The sequence below is a fragment of the Lissotriton helveticus genome, chromosome 9 (assembly GCF_964261635.1).
Source record: "Lissotriton helveticus chromosome 9, aLisHel1.1, whole genome shotgun sequence".
In the NCBI taxonomy this organism is placed as follows: Eukaryota; Metazoa; Chordata; class Amphibia; order Caudata; family Salamandridae; genus Lissotriton; species Lissotriton helveticus.
In genome coordinates this window covers 775,474,392-775,495,935 of record NC_136070.1, presented here as the reverse complement: position 1 = coordinate 775,495,935, position 21,544 = coordinate 775,474,392, and the positions used below count along the sequence as shown (strand labels likewise).

Genomic DNA, 21,544 nt, shown 5'->3' with positions numbered 1-21,544 from the left:
AAAAATAATGTTTTGAAATTTGAAAAAATTATTCTTATTAATTTAGGATCACTTTTGACTTCCTTTGATTTTTAATGGTTATGGGGATTTAGCTTTGAAATATTGAATAGCGTTTACTTTCTTTAGGATGTTTATTTGTTGACTTTGGCATTTGGAAGATGAGATTTCTGTTTTGCAAGTTTGTATTTCTTTCGCTGGATTTGTTTTTTAAACTACAGTTTGGAGATATATTGATAGAGAGGATTTGAAAGGTTATGTTTACATTCAAAGTGTAGTCGTTAATTTAATGTAGTTTTAAAAGAGTGTGTTTATTTTACTTTCTTTTTTAAATGGTGTGCGTTTTTTTCCAGGAAGTTATATCTTTGGTTCTTCTGCCTGCAATCTGGTAGAGTGTCGGTTTGTTGTAAGGTTGGTACTTTTGACCTAATTTTATTCTGCTTATTTAATTGGTAAAGTGATTTGATTGGTAATTCTGTTTGTAGTAAAATGTTAGTGGTTGTTTTGTGTGCTGTCTGAATTCTAGTTTATGTTTTAATGTTATGGACATTTTTAGTTCTAACGTGTTAATTTTAAATTCTGTGTAAACATTTTTAATGTCTTATTATGATTTTTCTTTTATTTGTGATTTATTGGTTTACTGACATGATTGGTTGTGTGATATATGTTTATGTGGTGTATATTATTTAACAATTTATTACAACTCTATCTATATTGCTTTAACATTAATATTTTCAGTTTTCTGTGGTATTTCATATTAGTTTAATTTTTGTATATTTAAAAATGTATTCAGTTTTTTTCTGATTTTTAGAAGTGATTTTTTTTAGTATTGCAGTATTGTTTTACTTACTTTAAACAATATTGTTGTAGATTATATTTTTTTATCAATACTTTGGTAGTGTTCTATAGTTTTAATGGTGTTACAATATTTTGTATTTCCTATATTTATAACATAACAGTACTTAGATAATAACAGCAATATTTTGCTGTTGATATAAGTGTTTTTCCTACTTAGGTATAGGGTGGCACTATTTTTATAAACAATATTTAATTGGCTATATTTGTGCGAATCCATATTGTATTCTACCATACAACCATTATTCTGTTTCAACAAATAAGAGTCCCAAATTCACGATTTATTAAGCTCTAACGACTAGTTGATGTTTGGTGCTAGTTAAAAGGCTCAGAACATGTACAGAGGTTTTACTCATGTCCTCGTAAAAATAATCTTGAATATTTTCATCCTTGAAGCAACTACTCTCACATGCCCAAAAATATCAAATATCTCCAAATCTCTACAGACCATAAGCCCTTGTGAATAAGCAATCCTGGTTGACTCTGCTTCTTTTTAAATGATGGGCAACTGAGTTTATGAAACCATGCTAATTAATGATAGGTCTGAAACTCTCCAGGTAATATGGGACACCCTGAAGGCTAGATTTCAAATGCCACGTTTAGTTACCCTATTACAAAAGTGACAATTAGATGGAAAGCAGTTTAACACAGATATCAGCTACTACCAAATAATAAATTTAGACATGCTTAGGCAACTTATCTAAAAGATCCTTTGGAACCTCTTAATACGTAAGCAGTAGATGGTAGCCAGAGCCACCATTTGCAGTAACAGTGAGAAGGTCGCTGAGGCGGTATTACAAGTGACGTTATTAAAGAAGTCATCAATGATATCATTTAACATGTCAAGAGTAATGTAATATGTGTGGTCATAGGTAGTGCATGCTAGGGCCGCAAATTGTAGTCAGCTCAGTACTATGACTGGTGAATTTCAGGCTTTTTTTGTTTTAAAACAATAGGTTTTATATTATTACAAGCCCTAACTGTAACATTACTTTAACATTGTTTTTAAGTGAATTTCTAGGTTTTATTTAAATGCAAACTAAAATCTTAATACATTTCACAACTAATTTTAGCATTTGGTCTTTTCAGTCTATTTCAGTAGTTTTATTAACTACCTAATATAACCAACTATAACGTCACTTTAACCAGTGTTTTTTTCAGTGGATTTCTGAGTTTATTCCGTCATTTTCACCCAACTCCCTCATTGAGCATACCTTCTGTCCAGGCATAGTAAGGGGTTACGGTCAAGTCTTGCATCCAAAAGCCACAGGTGGCAAAAAAGGCATTCTGTGGTGTGGGGTTGACTGCTAGACCTCCGGCCAGTCCTTTGCTTAACCCCTCAGACAGCAGTCAACTCCCAACCATGCATGCCTTTTGGCCTGCCAGGCCCTGCTCTCAATCCTCCCATGGAAGGTCAATTTCCACAGTGACTGGCCAAAAGTCGTGAGCAGCGTGAGGTTGCCTGCAGGGTCTGGCCTGTAGTCAGGCCCTGCACTCATCCTCTCACAAGGAATTAACCACCAGCCACTCATGGCCTTTGGCCAAAGCCCCAGTGCTGACAGATGCCCCAACAACCCACAGCTGTGCCACAACCCATGGACACCCATCCCACATTTTCAATTTTTTTATTTTTGTGTAGCATTACTGTACTTCTGCAGGGCTACTGAACAACCGCATATCCACGGTTCATTGGCACTGTGCAAGCTTAACTTTCTAGCACCTGCACTGTCCCACGGTATTCCAGAGGGACCACACAAGAGGCCTGCACAGATTCCCGCAGGATCTCACTGAATGGCTCGGGACCCTATGAACAATAGTATTTTTTTTTATTTTTTTGGGCTCTGGGACGGTCTCTCTGGGAAATGCCCCACAAGGGGCAGTGGGTCAGGGTACCCTATTCTGCCCCTTGTCTATTATATTTTTTAATAAACTCTTGACACAGAGACTGAGTCCCCAAGTTCTGAAATGGTGGCCTTAACAATTCTGCTGATGTTGCTCCTGCCAATAAGATCCTTAAGTCTCACAGAACAGGTACATTTCCAACAGGACCACAGTGACTGATGGGTAAAAAAGGTCCTCTCTGCCAATCGGAGTGATTTGTTTCTTTAATTGGAGGTACTTTGAGAGTCTTGTGGTAACAAACACCCAGATATCACCATATTCTGACGTTTAGTTTCTCCAAAAAGGCTAAACAGATGTGCATGAAATCAAAGGAAAAGCATGATTTCAGAGTAAAGATCTAGCTTTCTGCCAATTTTGGTGTAATTCGGTTCTGACATTTTTCTGTATCACCCCAAAATTCCTGTTTGCTATAGCAACTGGTCATCATAATTCACTGTAAATGATCCTGCTCAATACAGAAAGGCTTTTTGTTAGAGTTTCTTGGTACTTCCGCTATATACAATGACAAGGATGGGATTTGGTTTCCGCTTTATTACTTAAGTCAAAGTATTATACCACGTGCCTGTAGCAAAAATATTGATGATGGAGAAAACTTCATGTTGCATACAGATAAGCAGAGGAACTCACCAGGGATGACCCTGCCTTTTACTTAGAGTCATATTTGAGCCACTTGGTTACTTCCAGATAGTTACCAATAGATGGTAATGAAAGTAGTGGCATATGCCAATGACATCATGATTTTTACCCCAGCTGCCTACCCTACTGTAGCCACCAGTGAAGCGGATACCTTAGTATTTGGAATGTTTTCGGGTTATAAACTAGGGGGGAATTTATCAAAACGTCACACAACACAAAAGAGCTAGGCAACTTGCTGCACTGCATTGCATGACAGGGAGAGAGAAGAAACAAATAAGCCATGTCTTCTGAGATATGACACATTCCTGCACTCTCTCTGTGCTGGAGCACTGAGTGTTGCCTTGTGTCAATGCAGGACTCCGTGCGCCATGGTGTAAGGGTTCCTGCATTACAGGCAAGATTATTTTTGTGCAGGAAAATCTTCCTGCATGAAACCGATCCTCGGTATGTCTCTCTTGGAAAGGCGTACCACTTTGACACAATCCCAGGTTTACTAGCTTTAATAAATCTGGGAATGCATTAGAATCCATAGGTGAATGCATGAGTACCCCCATGCTCCACTCATGGAATGTCCTCCCAATGCAGAGTAACGCAAGGCAGTGATTTGTGCTACCTTGAGTTACTCTGGATTTACTAAGCCACACAGAGCGATGCAAGGTTGCTTTGCGTGGCTTAGTAAATACCACTTAAGAGCTTGCAGTATCTTGTGTCACCTTGCATGACGCAAGGGCAACACAGGCCCTTTGTACATCTGAGCCTAAGGGTAGAACATGGCACCCAAGCCCACCTATTTACAGGTTTGTACTTCTGCAAATCAAGACATTTCCTTCTAAAAAAAAATACACCCCACCCCCCTAATTCAAAGTGTAAAAGCAAATCTGAGGGGTTTACAACATATATTAATCAGATTCATTCGGCATGACAATATAATAAAGATGTCACTATTGCCCAAATCTTTATATTTATTCTGTGCAATCCCTTATTTGTTCCTCCTATATTCTTTTATACACCAGGCTAGGTGATCTGTAGCTTCCTTACGGGGCAATAGTAGGTTGAGATGTGCCATAAGCTAACAAAAACTGCTGTTATGAAAGTCTGGCCAATACATACCAGAGATTTAACTATAGCATTTGGCAGCAAAAGCCAAATACTTATCTATCTTTTTTAGGTGTAAACCAGGAGGGGTTTATAATGTCACTGTCCTAACCCTGTATGTATAAACTTAGGGCCCAATTAGGAGTTTAGCGGTCTGACCGCCTGACCCCCGTACCGCCGTTGCGGTGGTTAGAGAATGCTGCCAAGCCAGCAGCATCCCGACCTCCATATTTCAAACTTACCACTGGGCTGGCGGTGTTGCAGCGGTGGTGCACGGCAGCAGCATGCCTCGGCTCACAGAAAGAGCCTGACTGACATGCCACTGCAGTGCAGCTCCTTCCCTACCTTTCCACTGACCTTTTCATGGTTGGGTCCCCGCCATGAAAAGTTTGGCGGTAAGGCAGGTCGTGATCAGCACGGCGGTACCGTCATCGGCATTGACACCTTAGAGCACCACTTTCCTCACTGCCACCACTGTGGAATCCAAGATCCTGCTGGTTGCGGCAGTCTTGTGGCGGTATGACCGCCCACCTCGCAATCAGGTGGTTGGACTGCTGAGGAGGTGGCAGTTGGACCACCACCAACAGTACGGCGGTCTCAAGACCACCATACTCATAATCCGCCCCTTATTTTGCCAAGAAGCTGTGTGCTGCTTTTTTCTTTTACTAAAATAAGGTGCTACCAGAAAGTGTGCTTCAAGACTACAACTACAACAAATGGGTTTTGTCTAGCATAGCAATGACATTGAATGACACCAGGTGGAAATAAATAAACTCTACTTTGGTGCTGCCAGTCTTTGACATATATATTTCATGTTCACAGCTCTAATAAGTGGAAAAATTCAGGGATCGACCAATTAGGACAACTCTTTCAAGACTGCAATAGTAGTTTTGCTTACAGGTAATCGCTTTTTTCAAATCCGAGATTATCTCAGAGCAAGCGGATAGTCAATTCTTATTCTGATAAAGTCCTGCTGATGGAGTATTTAATTAGGGGCACGCCCTTTTCAATGAACATTGGCCTTCCGCCTTGAAATAACAGGCAGTTACAACCTAAATACTGCGGTGACCAGTAATATGATTTACCAGTCTCTGGTATGAGGTACATAATTCTCAATTTCCTAAATACTGAAAATACAGCAGTATAATAGACTATTTACATTTTATTATACACTGTTTATGTTATATACATGGGGGTGGGGAAAACAGCAGATCAAAAGGACATGTTTTCCTCATGGCCTACCCTCAATGAATCTGTAGTGGAAAGTATTTAACAAATTAAGCACTCAGAGTATCCCCTCTGGTTACACAATCATGCTGGGGTGAATAGATACACTCCACTAAGCACTCTTATTTTGTTGCAATTGTAATTGCGTGCATTTATGTGCTGCCACATAGTGAACTAACTCTGACCCTCTTAACTTTTGACAGTACTGGCCACTATGTTGATTGCTTTTACTCCAGCTCAGTACCCAAGGTCCTAATTTAAAGTTTTGCGGACGGATTGCTCCCTCACAAAATATCAGACACGCTTGTGATGGAGTGCCAGTCCACCAAACTCTACATTGGCCCCTAAGATGTTATCCTAATGAAACACATCCTGCTGCTGTAGGAAGGCACTAAGGAGTTCAAAGAGGAGCACAACAAACACTCTCAGGAAGCCAGGCAAAGAGCAACCCAGTAGTAGATCTGGAATGATCTTTGGAAACTGTTTGCGGTGTCTGTAAAACACTTGCACCATTTAATGAAAAGCTCATTAATTGATTAACATCGTTCAGTTTCTCTTTTGTGCAGGTTAGAGTGACAGAGAAGCATTTATGTTTGACTACACAGTTTACACTTTTGAAGTTTTCTGAGCTTAGGGAGAGAGGCTGGGTTGGAACACAAGCATATAGCTTTGATCTAAGATTGGTGGCCGCAGCTAACATGTCCATGGTTGCCAGTGAGGTGTGACAGGTTGCCACTGTCATTCCCTGATACCACAACGCTGCTAGCCAGTAAGTTGGGCTCAGAGAAAGGAGTTATTTTAAACTGTACACATCTCTGAGTAAAGTAAGCCTATAAAAGTATTGTGAAGACCCACCAGAAGACAGACTTGAAATTTCCATTATTTGTTTAGACTCTTCCCTTTAGTTGTTAGCCTTGGCTGCGGTAAGACCTCCCACCCCCTTGGAAAAGTTAGTAAGCTCCTTTAAGACCACAAAAGGGTTCATCTCTTGAACTTATCAATTGATCTAAGAATCCAAACTAGTGGCTAAACACCCATTACAAGTTCATTGAGAAAACGATCTAGAGCCGACAATTTCAGATAAGCAATGGGAGTATTTGTGGAGAGATATGCCCGAAACACATAGGAGCATCCCACATGGCAAGTCGACCTATAAGGTAATGTACCAATGATACCTGTGTTGCTTGAATATGAAATACCTTGAAAAACCAAAAGACAAGAGGTGTTTGACAAAACAGGAACCGTTTGTTTAAATAAAAAATGAGGCTAGGAGAACAGTTACAATCATAGGATCTGAGGACTGTCTCAACTGACAATTGATCTGAAATGTGTTTATATACAATCCACTGAATGCCATAAATGGTGCCTACGATTCTAGTATGGTGAGGAATGTGAGTTGCTACCTTTGGAGTCTTAACTTAATTTATTTGATGGAGAATCCAGGAGGGCCTTGACTTTGCATTGACACAATGCGGCCAGTGGGTAACATGTCCAGATGTCTGGCATGGGAGCATGTGACCACTGCTTGTACTGTGTGTGCTGTGTTCTTATTGGCTATATGTTCCTAACTTACGTGGCATCTGAATTTATGGTGTTTTGGGGAGCGTGTGCACCCCTTCAGCCATATGTGCTTTATTAGGGCCAATCTCCCTGGAACATTTGATGTCACTGAGTCAATCTGTGGGATTTGAACTGGGATTTCCTGTTTGTGTGTTTGTCTGCTGGCTATGTGCCATCCCACCTGTGATCTGTCAATCAATAACCTCGGGCCTAGGTGTCAGTGCTTGCCTGACCATGTATTTCTGAGTCAGGATTGACACATATAGTTCACAACGGGCGAATTTGTTAATGAAAATGCGATTTTGTTCTTTTACATTAATGTATTTTTCTTCATATTAACATCTACTTTCTCAATATTAACACCTGACTCCAATGAGGTCAGCAAGGATGTATCCCACGGTGTCCATGACATGCTGGCGATGTAACCAGGTGACTGGAGACTTTATACATATTTGGTGGTCCTGTATGGTCATGCCGTCATTCTGGAAAGAGGGCCGAGAGCATAACAAAGGGACACGATGTCGCCCCATGCTGGCAAGCTCTTACACTGCAATTCTGGATATTAGACCACTTGAAATTAAAGGCACGATACACATGGGTTGGGCTTTGATATGACATTTGTTGGAAGCTGCTAAGCAACTTATCGCTCTCCATTGGAAAACATTGGATCCCCCCCCTCCAATAGCTGCATTACTACATAAGTTATGAGTATCCCTTGTATGGAATAGATAACTGACAGACTCTCCCAAGTAGAAAAGAAACACACAGCCCGATGGCAATCTCTAAACGACTCCATTCCTAAATTGGAATTTCTTTGTATTATGCCTCTGAGACAGAGAGGGCTCCATCTCTTTGATTGAGGAGGATATGCTCCCTGTAAAGGGTGAACGGGGAGCTGACCTTGTGCCATGTCTCCTCCCTTCCTCATTCCATCCCGGAAAGCTCAGCATCTACCAAGCACTGCCTCTTTGGGGCTTTATTTGGTTTGTGCATTCCTATTTTTCCATTTGTTCCCCCATGAATACACTTTCCTCCCTTCCTGACTGATGACAAAATATTGAAATGCCACCCTACCTTCCCTTCTCTTTCTTAGATGTTGACCCCCCTCCCCCAGTTTATTGATGGGTTGAAAGATGAGTATATTTCTTTTTTCTTTACATTACTTACATGAATTCAGTTGTTTTCCCATCTTTGCTATCCGGATTATGCTGGACTATCTTTAGTTCCTGGCTGCTCTAGTCGTAAACTCCATGAAGATCGCTTGGGTTGCCCAGCTGTGTAACTTTATTAGATGATATTGCAGTTGTTGTCTTATTCTAATCTTGAAACAGTCCAATAAAAAGATTTTGGAAAAAAACAGATAGGTTGTCCTCTCTTAACCAATTCATATTAATCGTTAATCTTGTAATGAAGATAAGATTAGACATTAACATTTGGCTGATTTGTTCATGTTATTTATGGCTTGATTTGTACCAACATTATCAAATACATATCTGGTTCACTAGAGTCCTGTATCAAGACTGAAATATGAAAAAAATACAGTTGACTAGAATCTAAAATGGTTTCCGAATGATTCGTGCAAGTGGTTGCCACCCATAAAATAATATTCAGAGCAGCGGAAATCATTCTCGAAGCTTGTAGAAAATCTGACAAATACAGAGATGTTGTCATCTCAGTTTCAAACGCCTTTGAGCTGATAAATCGGGGAACTACTCGGTTCTACATCTTCATATCTCTCAAAAACCATTGTTCAACTCACGTCTCAATGTGGTGCTACCATCTTCTTCCACTTCTTGAACAAGGAGTAAGTTGAAGAAGTGATTTGTATTGTTTATTGGACTGGCAACAGTTGTTCTCAGAAGCCTTTACTTTTTTAGATGCAAATTTAAGATCTGACCTTAAGTGAAACAGAAGCCATTTTTTATCAGAACGGTGACTAAATTGAGAAATTGGTTTCCGCCTATGCCATTTGCAGTATCCTTTTTATTCACAGTTGAGGGTATTTTATTCCTTATCAAACATGGTTCGTGACCACTGTCGGCTATGAAAGAGGTGGGGGTGCACAATTAATCCTAAAGCGCATATGGGTGAATAGAGAGCCACTGCATCATCATCATCATCAAATTACTTTATTCGGTATACAACAATACCATAAAAGTACAATACAATTAAAAAACACAAGAAATAAAACCTGCTACTGGGTACCTAAACAGTTGATACAAAATATTAGCAAATAACGGTACAATTCATTGTGGATAATAAAGTTAAAATTGTGCTAAAAATTAGAAAGTCTAAAACTCCTGGGCAGATTACATTCAAAAAGGGCCAATTACGAAACAAGGGAGATATGAAACCAACATATTAAAAAGGGGGGCCCCCCTAATATAAAATTCATCTATATGAAAAACAAGGAAAAGGACATCATAAGTATTAGTACCAAAGAGAAAAAGGAAAATTTAACAACCAGTGCCATCATCCCCAATCTTTAGTGTTTCTCAATCTTGCGGCCATCCTTAAAAAGTTAACAGTGCAAAAAAGTATTAAGGCCTCCTCGGACAATTTCAAGAACAGCAGCGCCACCTTTGCATGTTTGAACCTAGCATTCTTTAAAATGCTTTTTAAAAACAACTTCCTGGGGTGAGCGTAATAGGGGCACAGCAAAACAAAATGGAGCGTGTCCTGTGGAGACTTATAGAGAGCCACTGATTAATGCTCAGGTATGTTGCATATCCTGCCTGTCCCTCCAGGTCCAGCAAAACCCCTGTACGAGACACCCTTCCTTTGTGTCCCAGGATGTTACCTCTGCAGCTAGGGTCAAGGCAGGAAAAAAACACCATGTTTCTCTATGACCCGGATTTAGTGGCAAGTGCACAAAACAAAAACCCTTTAGGCAGGAAAACACCTTGAGTTTCTTTTCAGCATGACTTGCCAGAGCCTGGCAGACTGTTACACGAAAGCAGTGGCAGCTGGCATCTACGGTGAGGAGGGCAGGCTAATGGAAAAGAAAAAGAAATTAAAAAAATAATTACCTTACATGGCCTCCTCACTCCGGACCTCAGACCTCTTCTTCCATCGACTGCAGAGCGGTTCACACTACCTTGACCTATCCGGCGCTGCTCAAATGCTGTTAGCCAGCATGGGAGCTACACCCTTTTTAGAGGGAGAGGTCACTCTCGGCACTCCCCGGTGCACAGGAGGACACCAATTGTTCAACCCTGAACAGGCAGCCTTATGCCCACCACTCCTCCCTGCTACCACTCAGCAGGCCCTGACCCGTCCTGACACTCGGTTAAGGACAGGATGATGAAAAATAAAATGTTAATTAATTACCATTTTATTTTCAACCCTGGGGTTTGGGGGACTTTAATTGGGGAAACTCATGGAGAAGCTGCCCCTGCACAAAAGCCATCTGATCCACTTTTCTTTGACTGTGAAATTGCTGAAAGAAGGCTAGGGTACTGTGTGGCAAGTGAGACTAACCATCAAACAATGGGTGAGGGGATACTGTTTGTCCTTTAGCCGCCTGACCACCACCGCTCATTCTATGGTCTGCTCATCAGTGGGGAGAAACTGAAGTCAATGGCCAACAAGGGGGTCGTTCATAAAGCAGATTAAACTTAGTCCAGATCTTTAGGCATCTATAATATATGACGCATTGAATCAAATCATAAGAATTAAATGCAATCAAGTTTTGAACCGTATTAAAGTAAATACACAAATCAATTGAACTGAGCAATCAAAATCAGTGAAAAAATAAATGAAAAACAGGCGTAAAAAACTAAAACTATTACATTCACTTCATGTACATTACAAAGAAACAAACAGGATTCAGAGAAAAACAATCAGACACACATATGTCCATTGTGCAGTTTGTCCATGTTGTTAAATATAATCACATGTGAGGCACATGTGTGTCAATTCCACACTGAAAAAACAATCAAAAGAACATATCCTTGAGCTGTTGAATTGTTTCTAAATTACAAAAGAGTAATGTTTTGGTCTCTATCGTGTTAAGTACATGAGACCATACTCAGGACTATTTGTATGTGTGTAATCTGAGCCCCCCTAAGATGCCTCATTCCATGTGGGGACAGGACAATTTATCAGATATGATTTATTAACACTGGTTAAATATGCCCAATCAATGGCAGAATCCTAGGTTTTAGTTTGGCCAGAAGAAGGAGAGCTGCCTTGTTTGAGTCACGCTGACTACAGGTGCGAGTTCAACCACACCATACTAGAGTTAAAGCCTGGCCAAAATACAGCCTGCTACTCCTGTTTTTCATTCATTTTTTCATTAATTTTGTTACCAGTGACTAATTTTTTTATCCAATTAAAATGATTTATGTACTTGCTTTAAAACGGTTAAGAACTTGATTGTTATGTTTCGACTCAATGCATCATATATCATAGATGCCTAAATATGTGGACTAATTATACTCTGTTTAATGAATGAACCCCTTGTGGGCCATTGACTTCAGCTGACTGTTACCCAAGCTTGGAAGGGGTTATTGGGTTGCCCTTTTTAGGTCTCGCCTTGGCAGCGCAGGCGCTGAATGCGCTGGCTCAGAGAGACATAAAGTAATCTGTATGTTGGGTTAAATTTAATGTAATCTGTCTATCCGCTTGCTATTGGCTTAGTTGCGGTAGGGTTGTTGTTATCTCCCTTTCTGTTGGCTGATGGTGATTTGCTAACTTCCGTGTAGTCCTGATACAGCGGTGCCTAACTACAGTGTTATTTCACTCTGCTTGCACTTCTTTGAATTGAAGTGCAGTGTGCCATCTGTTTTGCATACTGTAGCCTGCCTTTGTAATTGGAGACTCCCTCCCCCCCCCCAATCAGTCACGGGGCTCCAGCCGCCTCACAGCAGAGCCAGGCTTCAGAGCAGGGGCCACTGCTGTCTGTGCCTGCCCTGCTCCTCGCAGCTGTTGTGGCCGTGGACTGGCATTTGTGTTGATACTGGAATGAATTGGTGTTTTGTTTTTTAAGTACTAATGAAAAAGCTTTGTAAAAATGCATTCCATGTACCGATATGAAATACATTTTTACAAAGCATTTTCATTTGTATTTAAAAAGCAAAACAGCAGAATGTAAACCGCCATTTGACAGATACGCATGAAAGGCTCTTAATAAGAGGTCCGGTGCAATCTTTCACTCCTCACCAGCTGAACCAACACAATTAAACCTGCAGAGTAGCAGCCCTCCCAGACTCTGAGACAGAGCAGTCTTGCTTTTTTTTCCCCCATCAAGCGCACACCACTCGTTCACTTTCTTGTTGTTAGGTTCTTGTTTCTCTCTTATTTTATCCAGTTTATACCTGGCGGCGAATCATGATTTACACAGTAATATTTTTAGTGTTCGGTTTTAGTATTTACAATATACTTGCTGCCTTTGGTCTAAGCATGGGCGGATTTTGCGAATTGGCAATCCGCGAACTTGCGTATTTACGGATTCGCAATCCGCAAAATTCGCAAACTCTCACGAATTTGCCCAGTTTTTTTTTGTGTTCGCAAGGGTTTCTGCCAGTTTGCGAGGGTTGTGTACCAGTTCGCAATTGCAAACTTACTTGTCGGCTCGCAACGGCCGCGACTATGTTGTTTCTACGTCTGGTTCATCATCACAGGTTCACAGCACCCTCTGTTTCATCACTGCCACCCTCTGGTACACCCATGCCACCCTCTGGTACATCACTGCCACCCTCTGGTTGGTTTATCACTGTAGATTATGGGGGTAAAAAAAGCAAGCACACCTGCCCTGCTTCAACTGACATGAATTAATTTGGGGTTGATTAAGGTGTCACTGAATTTAAACTTCCAGTCTGGCTGGCACCTGCTTCCTTATCTGTAATTTGCTTTCTGTTGCAGTGCAATTTTTTTTCACAGGACCTTTGTGGCCTACTTGTAGCTATTCTCTGAGCCTGCTGTGAGGGTCAGAGCAGGGTCATCGAATAGTTGCAAGTAGGCAACTGAACTCTGAAGGGGCCCCTCAGGAAGCACTACAGGGAAAGGTTACTAATGATAAGATTGAACTTTTGCACCTGCTGAGTGCTTTCAGTTTTGCAAAAATCCAAATATCCAGCAGCATCCACAAAAAGTAACCCTTCCAGGTCAAGATCCAAATCAAAGTGACCAGCACATGAAGAAAGCACTGGGAGGAGCCTGCTGGACAGGAACAGGAAGTTGGAGACTGTGGGGCATTCCTTCCTCCCACCCCCCCCCCCCCAAATGGACTCCTTGCAAAGAAAAAGTGCAGGCAAATGTCAACCTGAGGAGTTATTCTGATAAAAATCATAATTTTCAAGGTTTATGCTGCCTGCTGGTGGATTTCTTGTGCGAAATTGCAAATTTAGCAATCTCGCAATTGCGAGATTGTCGCTGCCCGCCGCATCTACGTGTTCGCAAGTGTTTACTCCCGCGAAATTGTATAGTATTCTAGTTGGCAAGTGCGACCAAGCAAAAAATCCGCTTCGCACGGATTTTACGAATTTTCGGCAAGTTCGCGAGAGTTCGCGGATTGCGAATTTGCCGAAAATCTGCAAAATCCGCGAGCGGAACGGATTTTACGCCCATGCTTACTTTGGTCACGATGACCCAATTAAGGACTTTTACGTGGCATTGTTCTAGAATTTGTAAGTCTTGAAGTTTGTAATTAGAAGCTTGTTTTGGATTTGTATTTGTTTTTGCTTTCTGTGACTAGTTTGAAACTATAGTTCCAGCAATAGATCGTGACCTAAGAATGGTGCGCACAAAGTGCAAATTTGTTTATTAACCTATTCAATATGACAGCACTTTTGGATTTTTAATAAAAACATGCTGAAACTAGCCCTCAGGAAACCCTCTAAGTGGCAGATGCAAATGCAACGTTTTTTCGTCCAACTACATGATACAGACACATATGTTACAGATCAGTAAGGGGACTGAAAATAATGATTCGCGCAGGACTAAACTACTGGGAATGCATCCAGTAATTCCAGGTCTTCTATTACATTCCACTTGCTCTGACTCCGGACATATAGAGTGAGGCACTTTGTGCAAAGTAAACATCCTCAGAGTGAAAGCAGTTCAGAGCAGTGCCTGGGGCAGGCCCTAGGAAGACGCTGGCCCGCGGTGTCCCTGTGTATTCATCTGTCACGGCTGGGTGAGTGGCCAGGTCGAACCTCCATTAGGCATCAGACAAAAAGCTCAAATGAGTTCTCTAATTCAGACACAGTCAAATGTTGACATTTACGAAGGCCAGAAAAATATGGCTGGGGTGGTGAAAAAGTGGAAGTCACTCTAACCTCTCTGGACAATTGACAGTGCCATGACCCTAAAACGCCACAAAAACAAAGCTGAGAGGCGCTTTTTAAATTAACATGTACTTGCTATGCAGGGAGGTATCCAGTGTCGGCTGCCCTACAATTGAGGATTAACACAAGTAAGGCCCTTTCCCTCCACAAAACGTCAAGGTCCATCTTAACTCCGCAGTACGACCACAACTATCGCTGCTTTGCTGTAGTCATGAGTTTTCACGCTAGTTCCCCTTTTTTCCAGAAATAATTCTAAATAGCAAAGTCACAATTTCAAACCTGAGCAACGGTTGCAAATATAAATGTTCATATTAATCAAAAACTCTCTTCCTTACGCGGATGCAAGACACGCGCTATTGGTTGCTGCTTTGTTTAAACTCAGGTCCGAACTCAGTATACCTGTACCAGGATTTTGGACATCGTACAAAGGTTATATTCCGCTTGGCCTCTCATATATTGTGAAGCGGTGCTTTGGATTTGTAGGTACATGTCCATTCATTAAAATATTGTGACACACATAAGTTTGGGAAGACTTTACGTACTACGTTCGGTGCTGGTCTTTTAAGGAATTTGTTTAGCCTGGACGTATGGTTCATGGATCGACCTTCGTAATTTTCTTTCATTATTAAAAATATGTACCTTTTCAATTGGCGTAAATGCCTTACGAAACACGTGTTGACAAGAACTCTTGGTTATTCTGTGGCTGAGGAATTTCTAAATAAGAACTGTGGAAATAATTCTTTCGTTTACCCTGTGGTTGGAGAATATCCTAATAAGAATTGTAATTTCAGAAGATATCATTGAAATGGAAAAATAAAGAGAAGAAAAGAAAGTTAATACTAATGAAGAGAGTTTTTGGATTAATATGAAGACTTATATTTGCAACCGTTGCTCAGGTGAAATTGTGACTTTGCATTTAGGGTGGACTTTGTCTATCTCTTTGCAACTGCTGTCAGTGGTTGTATTCTTACCTTGAGCATTTGTTTGCCTTAACATACTTTAATTGAGAGATATTTTGCACTGTTTTGCGCATTTATCCCCTACTGCCAACCCTTGTTTGAAAGATTCTAAATAGCCTTTGGTGACCAAAGGAAGGGGGGGGGGGTAAAATTAGAGGCTACGAATTTCGGAGCCACATACGTGACCTTAAATCATCACTGCAGCTTCTTTCCACAGCGCTACTGCAGTGGAAGGACAAGTTGATCTGTTATTCTACTCAGCCTTCGCCTGCCTGTGTTAACAGCTCAGTGTGTGAACCCCGTGCTGCCTGCCCTACACATTTTTCACAGAGGTCCGTCAGGAGGAGCACCTTGTGGGCGTTGTAGCGGAGCGCATTTGTCTCTGCATGCAGTGGCACATGATGTGACCTGCATAGTAAAGCTCTAACCGAAAGGCCAAGCTTCGCGCGCTACTGGTGTTGATATGCTTGCAGCCTTACACTAGCCCCTTGTCATTCTCAGAACCCTTCCAACTTAGTTTCTGACAGTTTGAATTCATTAATATTTTTTTGTTGAAGGAGTGGCCCAGTGATGCAGCGCTATAGAAAAAAAAACTCCGAAATAAACATGTTTGCACTGTTTGTTTAAATGATACTCTTTTAATATTCCGTGAGTGAAGGATCGTTTTTTTTATGGCACCCGAATAAAGAGACTAGCATAAAATACAAATGAGTCCACACATATTTGGCTAAGATGTGGAAGTTTAAATTCCACAAAAAATGTTTTATTATGGCTCCCATGCATCCATGACTGGTTGTTATCCAAAGTTTCTGGTGATTAAAACTGTTTTTGCACACCTCTGGGTTCTTGTCCAAGTTAATATTTCTAAGCAGCAGACATGACAGATGGTTACAATTGTAAAATTGTTCCTCATGCAGAGCAATGTAAACATTGGAGTGGTCTCGCATTTACGCAAGTTTGAGCTGTTGGCATTGTAAATGGCAATGCCTTTCATTTATGTTTTGGTTTTTGAAACATCAATAAAACGCATTGCCATTCACTATTCCAATAGGTTGAACTTGCGTAAATGCGAGACCTATTGCATTGCAAATGCTTGATTTTTGTTATACTTCAGTGGAGAGAGGCGGCAGAAGGAGGCACAGTGCGCGAGCTCAAGTTATTGCGACCCGTCTACTCATCTGATTTTGGAAAGAACATTGCTTCCGGTGTTTGGTAGGACTCCCACGCTCTTGGGGTATCCCAACAGATGGTTAAGTGAAACCCTAATACCGGCGAATAGCGACAACATTTTGTAATTCTAGGTCTGGTCTGATTGTAGACTATTCCTGCAATCATAAAATAAATTGTAGGTATTTGTACATACGTTAAGTTAAAGAATGAATACAATGATTATTCTTATTATTAGTATTGTTATTGTTGTTGGTATTGTTACTTCTGGCTTTCGGACTGAAAGAAAAAGAGGAGTGTTAGTTGTGTGAGAGTGAAAGGAACGATTAGACTTGAGGAATTCGACTGCGATGAGTTGACCTATCTGTAGTATTTACTGTTGGCTCACATGTTTTTTAGACAGTGTGATGTAAATAGAATGGAAAGGGAAGTTAAATTATGCCTACACTTTTTAAATAGGAAATTTTGTGATTTTACTGCGATTTTATTGATTTTTAAATTGTGAGTCTCTATGCTATTTGATTTGGGGTTTTAATTACTGTCTTTTTATAGTGATGTGTATATGTTTTTTAACCTAAATAACCTGCATTGATTGAATAATAATAATAATAATAAGGGGAAAAATAATAACATTATTGTGTTTATTAAATAGAGATTTCTTTTGCACAAAACCCCTCCCGTGAAGTTGGCCCCAGAGTGCATTGGAATCCGTGTTTAATTTGTGAAAGAGTGAGTCTCGGTCGGTGTCCGAATCCCTGCCTCTACTCCGAAGCCCGAGGCCTGTGCATTAAATGTCAGTGCGCTGAATTCTACGTCTGCATAGGCTAAAATTCACCCTATGCCTCTTTAATCCACTGCCAGAAACTCTATGCACTTTAGCTCACTTTCGCATGTTCCTGCGTTCTCCCTTTGTGACTGGTTTCCCTTCCTTGTCCTCCGTCTTTCGTATGTATGTGTTTTTTCTACTCTTGCTCTCAGTAAATATCTGATGCAGGATAATAAGGGTCGTTGGCCCCACCGACTAAAATAAAGCACTGATTCGAATGTTAAAGACCATGGGCCTCATTTATGAGGCCTTGCGTGAGTTTTGCGCTTCCGATGCGTCACTTTTTGTGACGCATCGGCGGCGTAAAACATGCTTCCTGATGCGCACTATTTACAAAGTGACGCATCTAAGCAGATGCGTCACTTTGTAAACCCCTGCGCTACATTATACCTGCATCAGGTGTAATGTATGCAGAGGAGGCGTTCACCCGCAAAAAGCCTCGTAATAGTGACGCATTGAAATCTATGAGATTTCACTGCGTCACTTTTAGGACGCTGTTGCGTCAAAATCTTGCGCCTGCCTCACAGCAGGCGTAAGACTGACGCAAGCCCTTTCACATGGGGCTTTCCCCATGTGAAAGGAAGCATTGCTGGAGTTGCGTCACTTTTGTGACACACTCCAGCAATGCATCACTTTTGCGCCTACAGATACGTCAGAAATACTGACGTATCTGTAACTCCTTGCGACATGATGCGTCATATTATAAATATGACGCATCAATCATGTCGCAGGGAGAGCACAGTGAAAAGTGACGCATCGCTGTTTTCACGCAGCGATGCGTCACTTTTCATAAATGAGGCCCTATCTTTTTTAGTGTGCAATACAATTGAGAACTTTTGTTTGCATGATTTCTTACATTGGAATATTGTTTAATTAAATGATACAGTGCACGTAACCCAGCATGCGAAACAAAATACAATAAAAGGTGGGTTACCAGAGGGTTTCCATTAGGGACAAGTCCGGTTTCACATTGTAATCCTTGGTTTAAAAGAATATGTGGCTGACTTGAGAGCGGGTGAGTTTTAATACCTCTAAGGACTTTGGCTGAGGTGCGATGGCCATAAAGCGTGGCGGTGGTTCATGAAAAGGAGCACTTTAGTTTTTAAAAGAAGGAGACGTTGTCTTAGAGAGTGACTTCTTAGCCTGCAAAAGGGTTCCAGGCGATGGGAAGTTTGCCGAAAAGGACTGGTGAGGTGGTCTTCAGTTTTGTGGAAGTCTGGATTCGTTTTACAGTGCAATAATAATAATAATAACAATAACACTAGTAGTAGCAGTAGTACACCAAGTACAACTGCTAAAACGGCTACTATTGCTACTACTAGTATTGTGAGTAATGACTATTGATATGTCATTTGCCAGCACCATCCACCTTATGGCCCTTCTCAAAGGTGTAAGGTTGGGATGGGTCTGCTATAATACAAAGCTTCGACTAGATATCCTGGCGGTCGATTCAGCTGATCAGTTACAGATTCATGCAGCATCCACTTGGAGACATTTGGATTTCTGGGCTGAACTGCTGTGGAGAAAATTCCAATTGATTCCAGTTGAATCACTGAACTCCTTAATGGTTTCCGATCAGGTCTACTGGCTTCTGTTCCTATTTTCAATTTAAATAGAACTAGTTCCATTGCTTTATCTGCTAGACATTCAAAGTTCACAAAGCATACACTATAACTAAATCCAGTAAGATCATTCGTAATGGACATATTTTTAAAGTTTTTATTAGATGCTCTATGCAGTAAGATCCTTCACCCAAATATGGAGTACTTGAGGCCCAACCTTCGATCTTGGGCACATTGTGCACTATAGAAAATTCAGTGAACAAAATCATCACTAATTAGTATTGATCCAGAAATATTCATGTAATCAAGTACATTTTGATGATTCCGTTATACTCACATTGGGCTCGGCAGTCAGTCTTCCACAAGACGAATCAGGCTTCCCTGGACAGACTCCTGTTCTTCGAGTTCCTCAGCATCACTTTGAACTCGGGGGGAATCCGTGTGAAGGTTTTGAGGTAGTTCAGTTTCTTTTCTTGCTTTGCCTGAAGTCGAGACTCGTACCTAGAAGCTCAGGATGTGGTTAAGGTGGTTTCTGAATGCATTTAGTTTCTTGTTTTGAATGTTTCGTGTTTTTTTTTCTCACACGGCCATCCAAGCCTGATTTCCAAACTCTCTGCCGATTATTCACTATTCTGATTACTGGCTGGCTGGCTGGCAAAATAATTTCATGTCATCACCACATTGACCAACCAAGTGGCACAGGCACAATTAATCGTTTGCTTGTGATTTGAAGACCTTTTTTTCACGAAAATGTAGGGAAAATCAGAATTTCATTGTACAATTTCTCAAATATATTGGCTAAAAGGCTAATGTATATAACGTAAGTTATTTGGAAATTGTTATTATTCACAAAACCTCGTCCCTACAGAGGCGCAGTAATAGCTCTACTTCTACTATTGTATTTGTCCAGCATGCCATCGCCATGATATTGAACAATCGGAAGCTAATTATCAAGCCGTAAATGAGGGCATGTGCAAGGGAATAGACCCACATATGGGAAATTTCTCCTCAAAACCGGGTGCGGCAAAAGGAAAATGAAAGAAGCGGCACTTGGAGGACAATTCAAATCCTCTGATACACCTACAACAAGCATTTACAATGCAATGGCCTCGGCAATATTATAGGTAGAGCTATTGGTATTGCTCATTATTTTTTTTATCTTTTTTGTATCCCTAAATAAATGGCATTGTCATTTCTATTGGCATTAGCTTTTTTTTGCATATGTGATGCCTATTGCATTAGCAGAGAGAGAGTGAGGTAGTGAGATAGAGAGAGAGTGAGGTAGTGAGAGAGTGGGGTAGATAGAGAGTGAGGTAGTGAGATAGAGAGTGAGGTAGTGAGGGAGAGGGATGTTGTGAGGTAGTGAGATATAAGCATAGAGTGATGTGATGTAGTGAGATAGAGAGAGAGGTAGTGAAAGAGTGAAAGTGAGTTAGTGAGATAGAGAGTGATTGAGGTAGTGAGTTAGAGAGAGAGTAAAGTTGTGAGCTAGAGAGTGAAGTAGGTAAAGTTTGCGCTATATCAACTCAATTCAATTCAAAAGTGCTTTATTCGAGTATTACTCATAAAAGCAGACAAACAAACACATAATAAAATACAATTAAATTACAAAGTCAAATATGACTTAAGCACAATACACGTTAAAAAGACATTTAAAATTACATTTCATCCTGTTATTTACAGACAAAGGTGCAAAGTTCATATGATAAAAAAATCAAATTTTAAAAGCAATCCAGTATCACTATTCAAAATCAGTACCAAATATTCATTCATCAAATAACACCTCGCATGGGAACAGAGAATAGATAAACTAGCAGTCTCTGTTCAACTAAGCAGAGAGTAGTCACCCTACTAGCAATCTCTGCCTAATTACCCACGCCCACCCCAGGTACTTTGCAGTCGCTATAATAATCCAGTTTAAGGAGGTAGATTTGACAATGCTTAGAGCTACCATACTGCTTTTAGTACCCAGGTTTCTACACATTGGAGCCAACCAAACACGTCTAGGAGCAGAATATGCATTACAGGCAAACAAGAAATGACCCAACGTTTCCTTTCCCTCCCCACAAATTGGGCAAATAGCTGGACCTCCATTTCTCCATTTTGATGTTAAATTACTCAGAGGTAGGGAGCCAGCCCTCATTTGGAAAAACAGTTTCCTGTCCATGGGTTTAGTAATAAGATCCCAGTACATTTCAAACATGGGAAACAGTTTAGCTTCAAGAAAAGCAGTCGTCATAGACCCATTACTGTTACTAAGGAAGCTCCTGTTTTCGACCTGTTCCCAGAAAAGATTTTTTATGAACAATTTGGATGGGAAGGATGACCCAGTTGGATCGGACCACAATTCAATTAACCCTAGTTCACTTAATGCTATTTTTAGTGATCTAAACCATCTGATTTTATGAAATCGGTCTGCTTTGATGACGTCAGCAAACCCTGCTGCATATTGTGACAACTCAGGGGTGG

At 40.7% G+C, this 21,544-nt stretch overlaps 1 protein-coding gene across 2 annotated transcripts in view; it reads right to left on the bottom strand.

Moving 5' to 3' along the window:
* Window positions 1-19,534, bottom strand: part of LOC144782969 (uncharacterized) — a 60,080-nt gene extending 40,546 nt beyond the window's left edge. The window contains exon 1 of one of the 2 annotated variants that reach the window (XM_078662188.1): window positions 19,413-19,534. The gene's annotated coding sequence lies outside the window, so the exon portion shown is untranslated. The remainder of the gene's footprint in view (window positions 1-19,412) is intronic. The other variant, XM_078662189.1, reaches the window with a different exon arrangement.
* Between the last annotated feature and the right edge of the window lie 2,010 nt (window positions 19,535-21,544).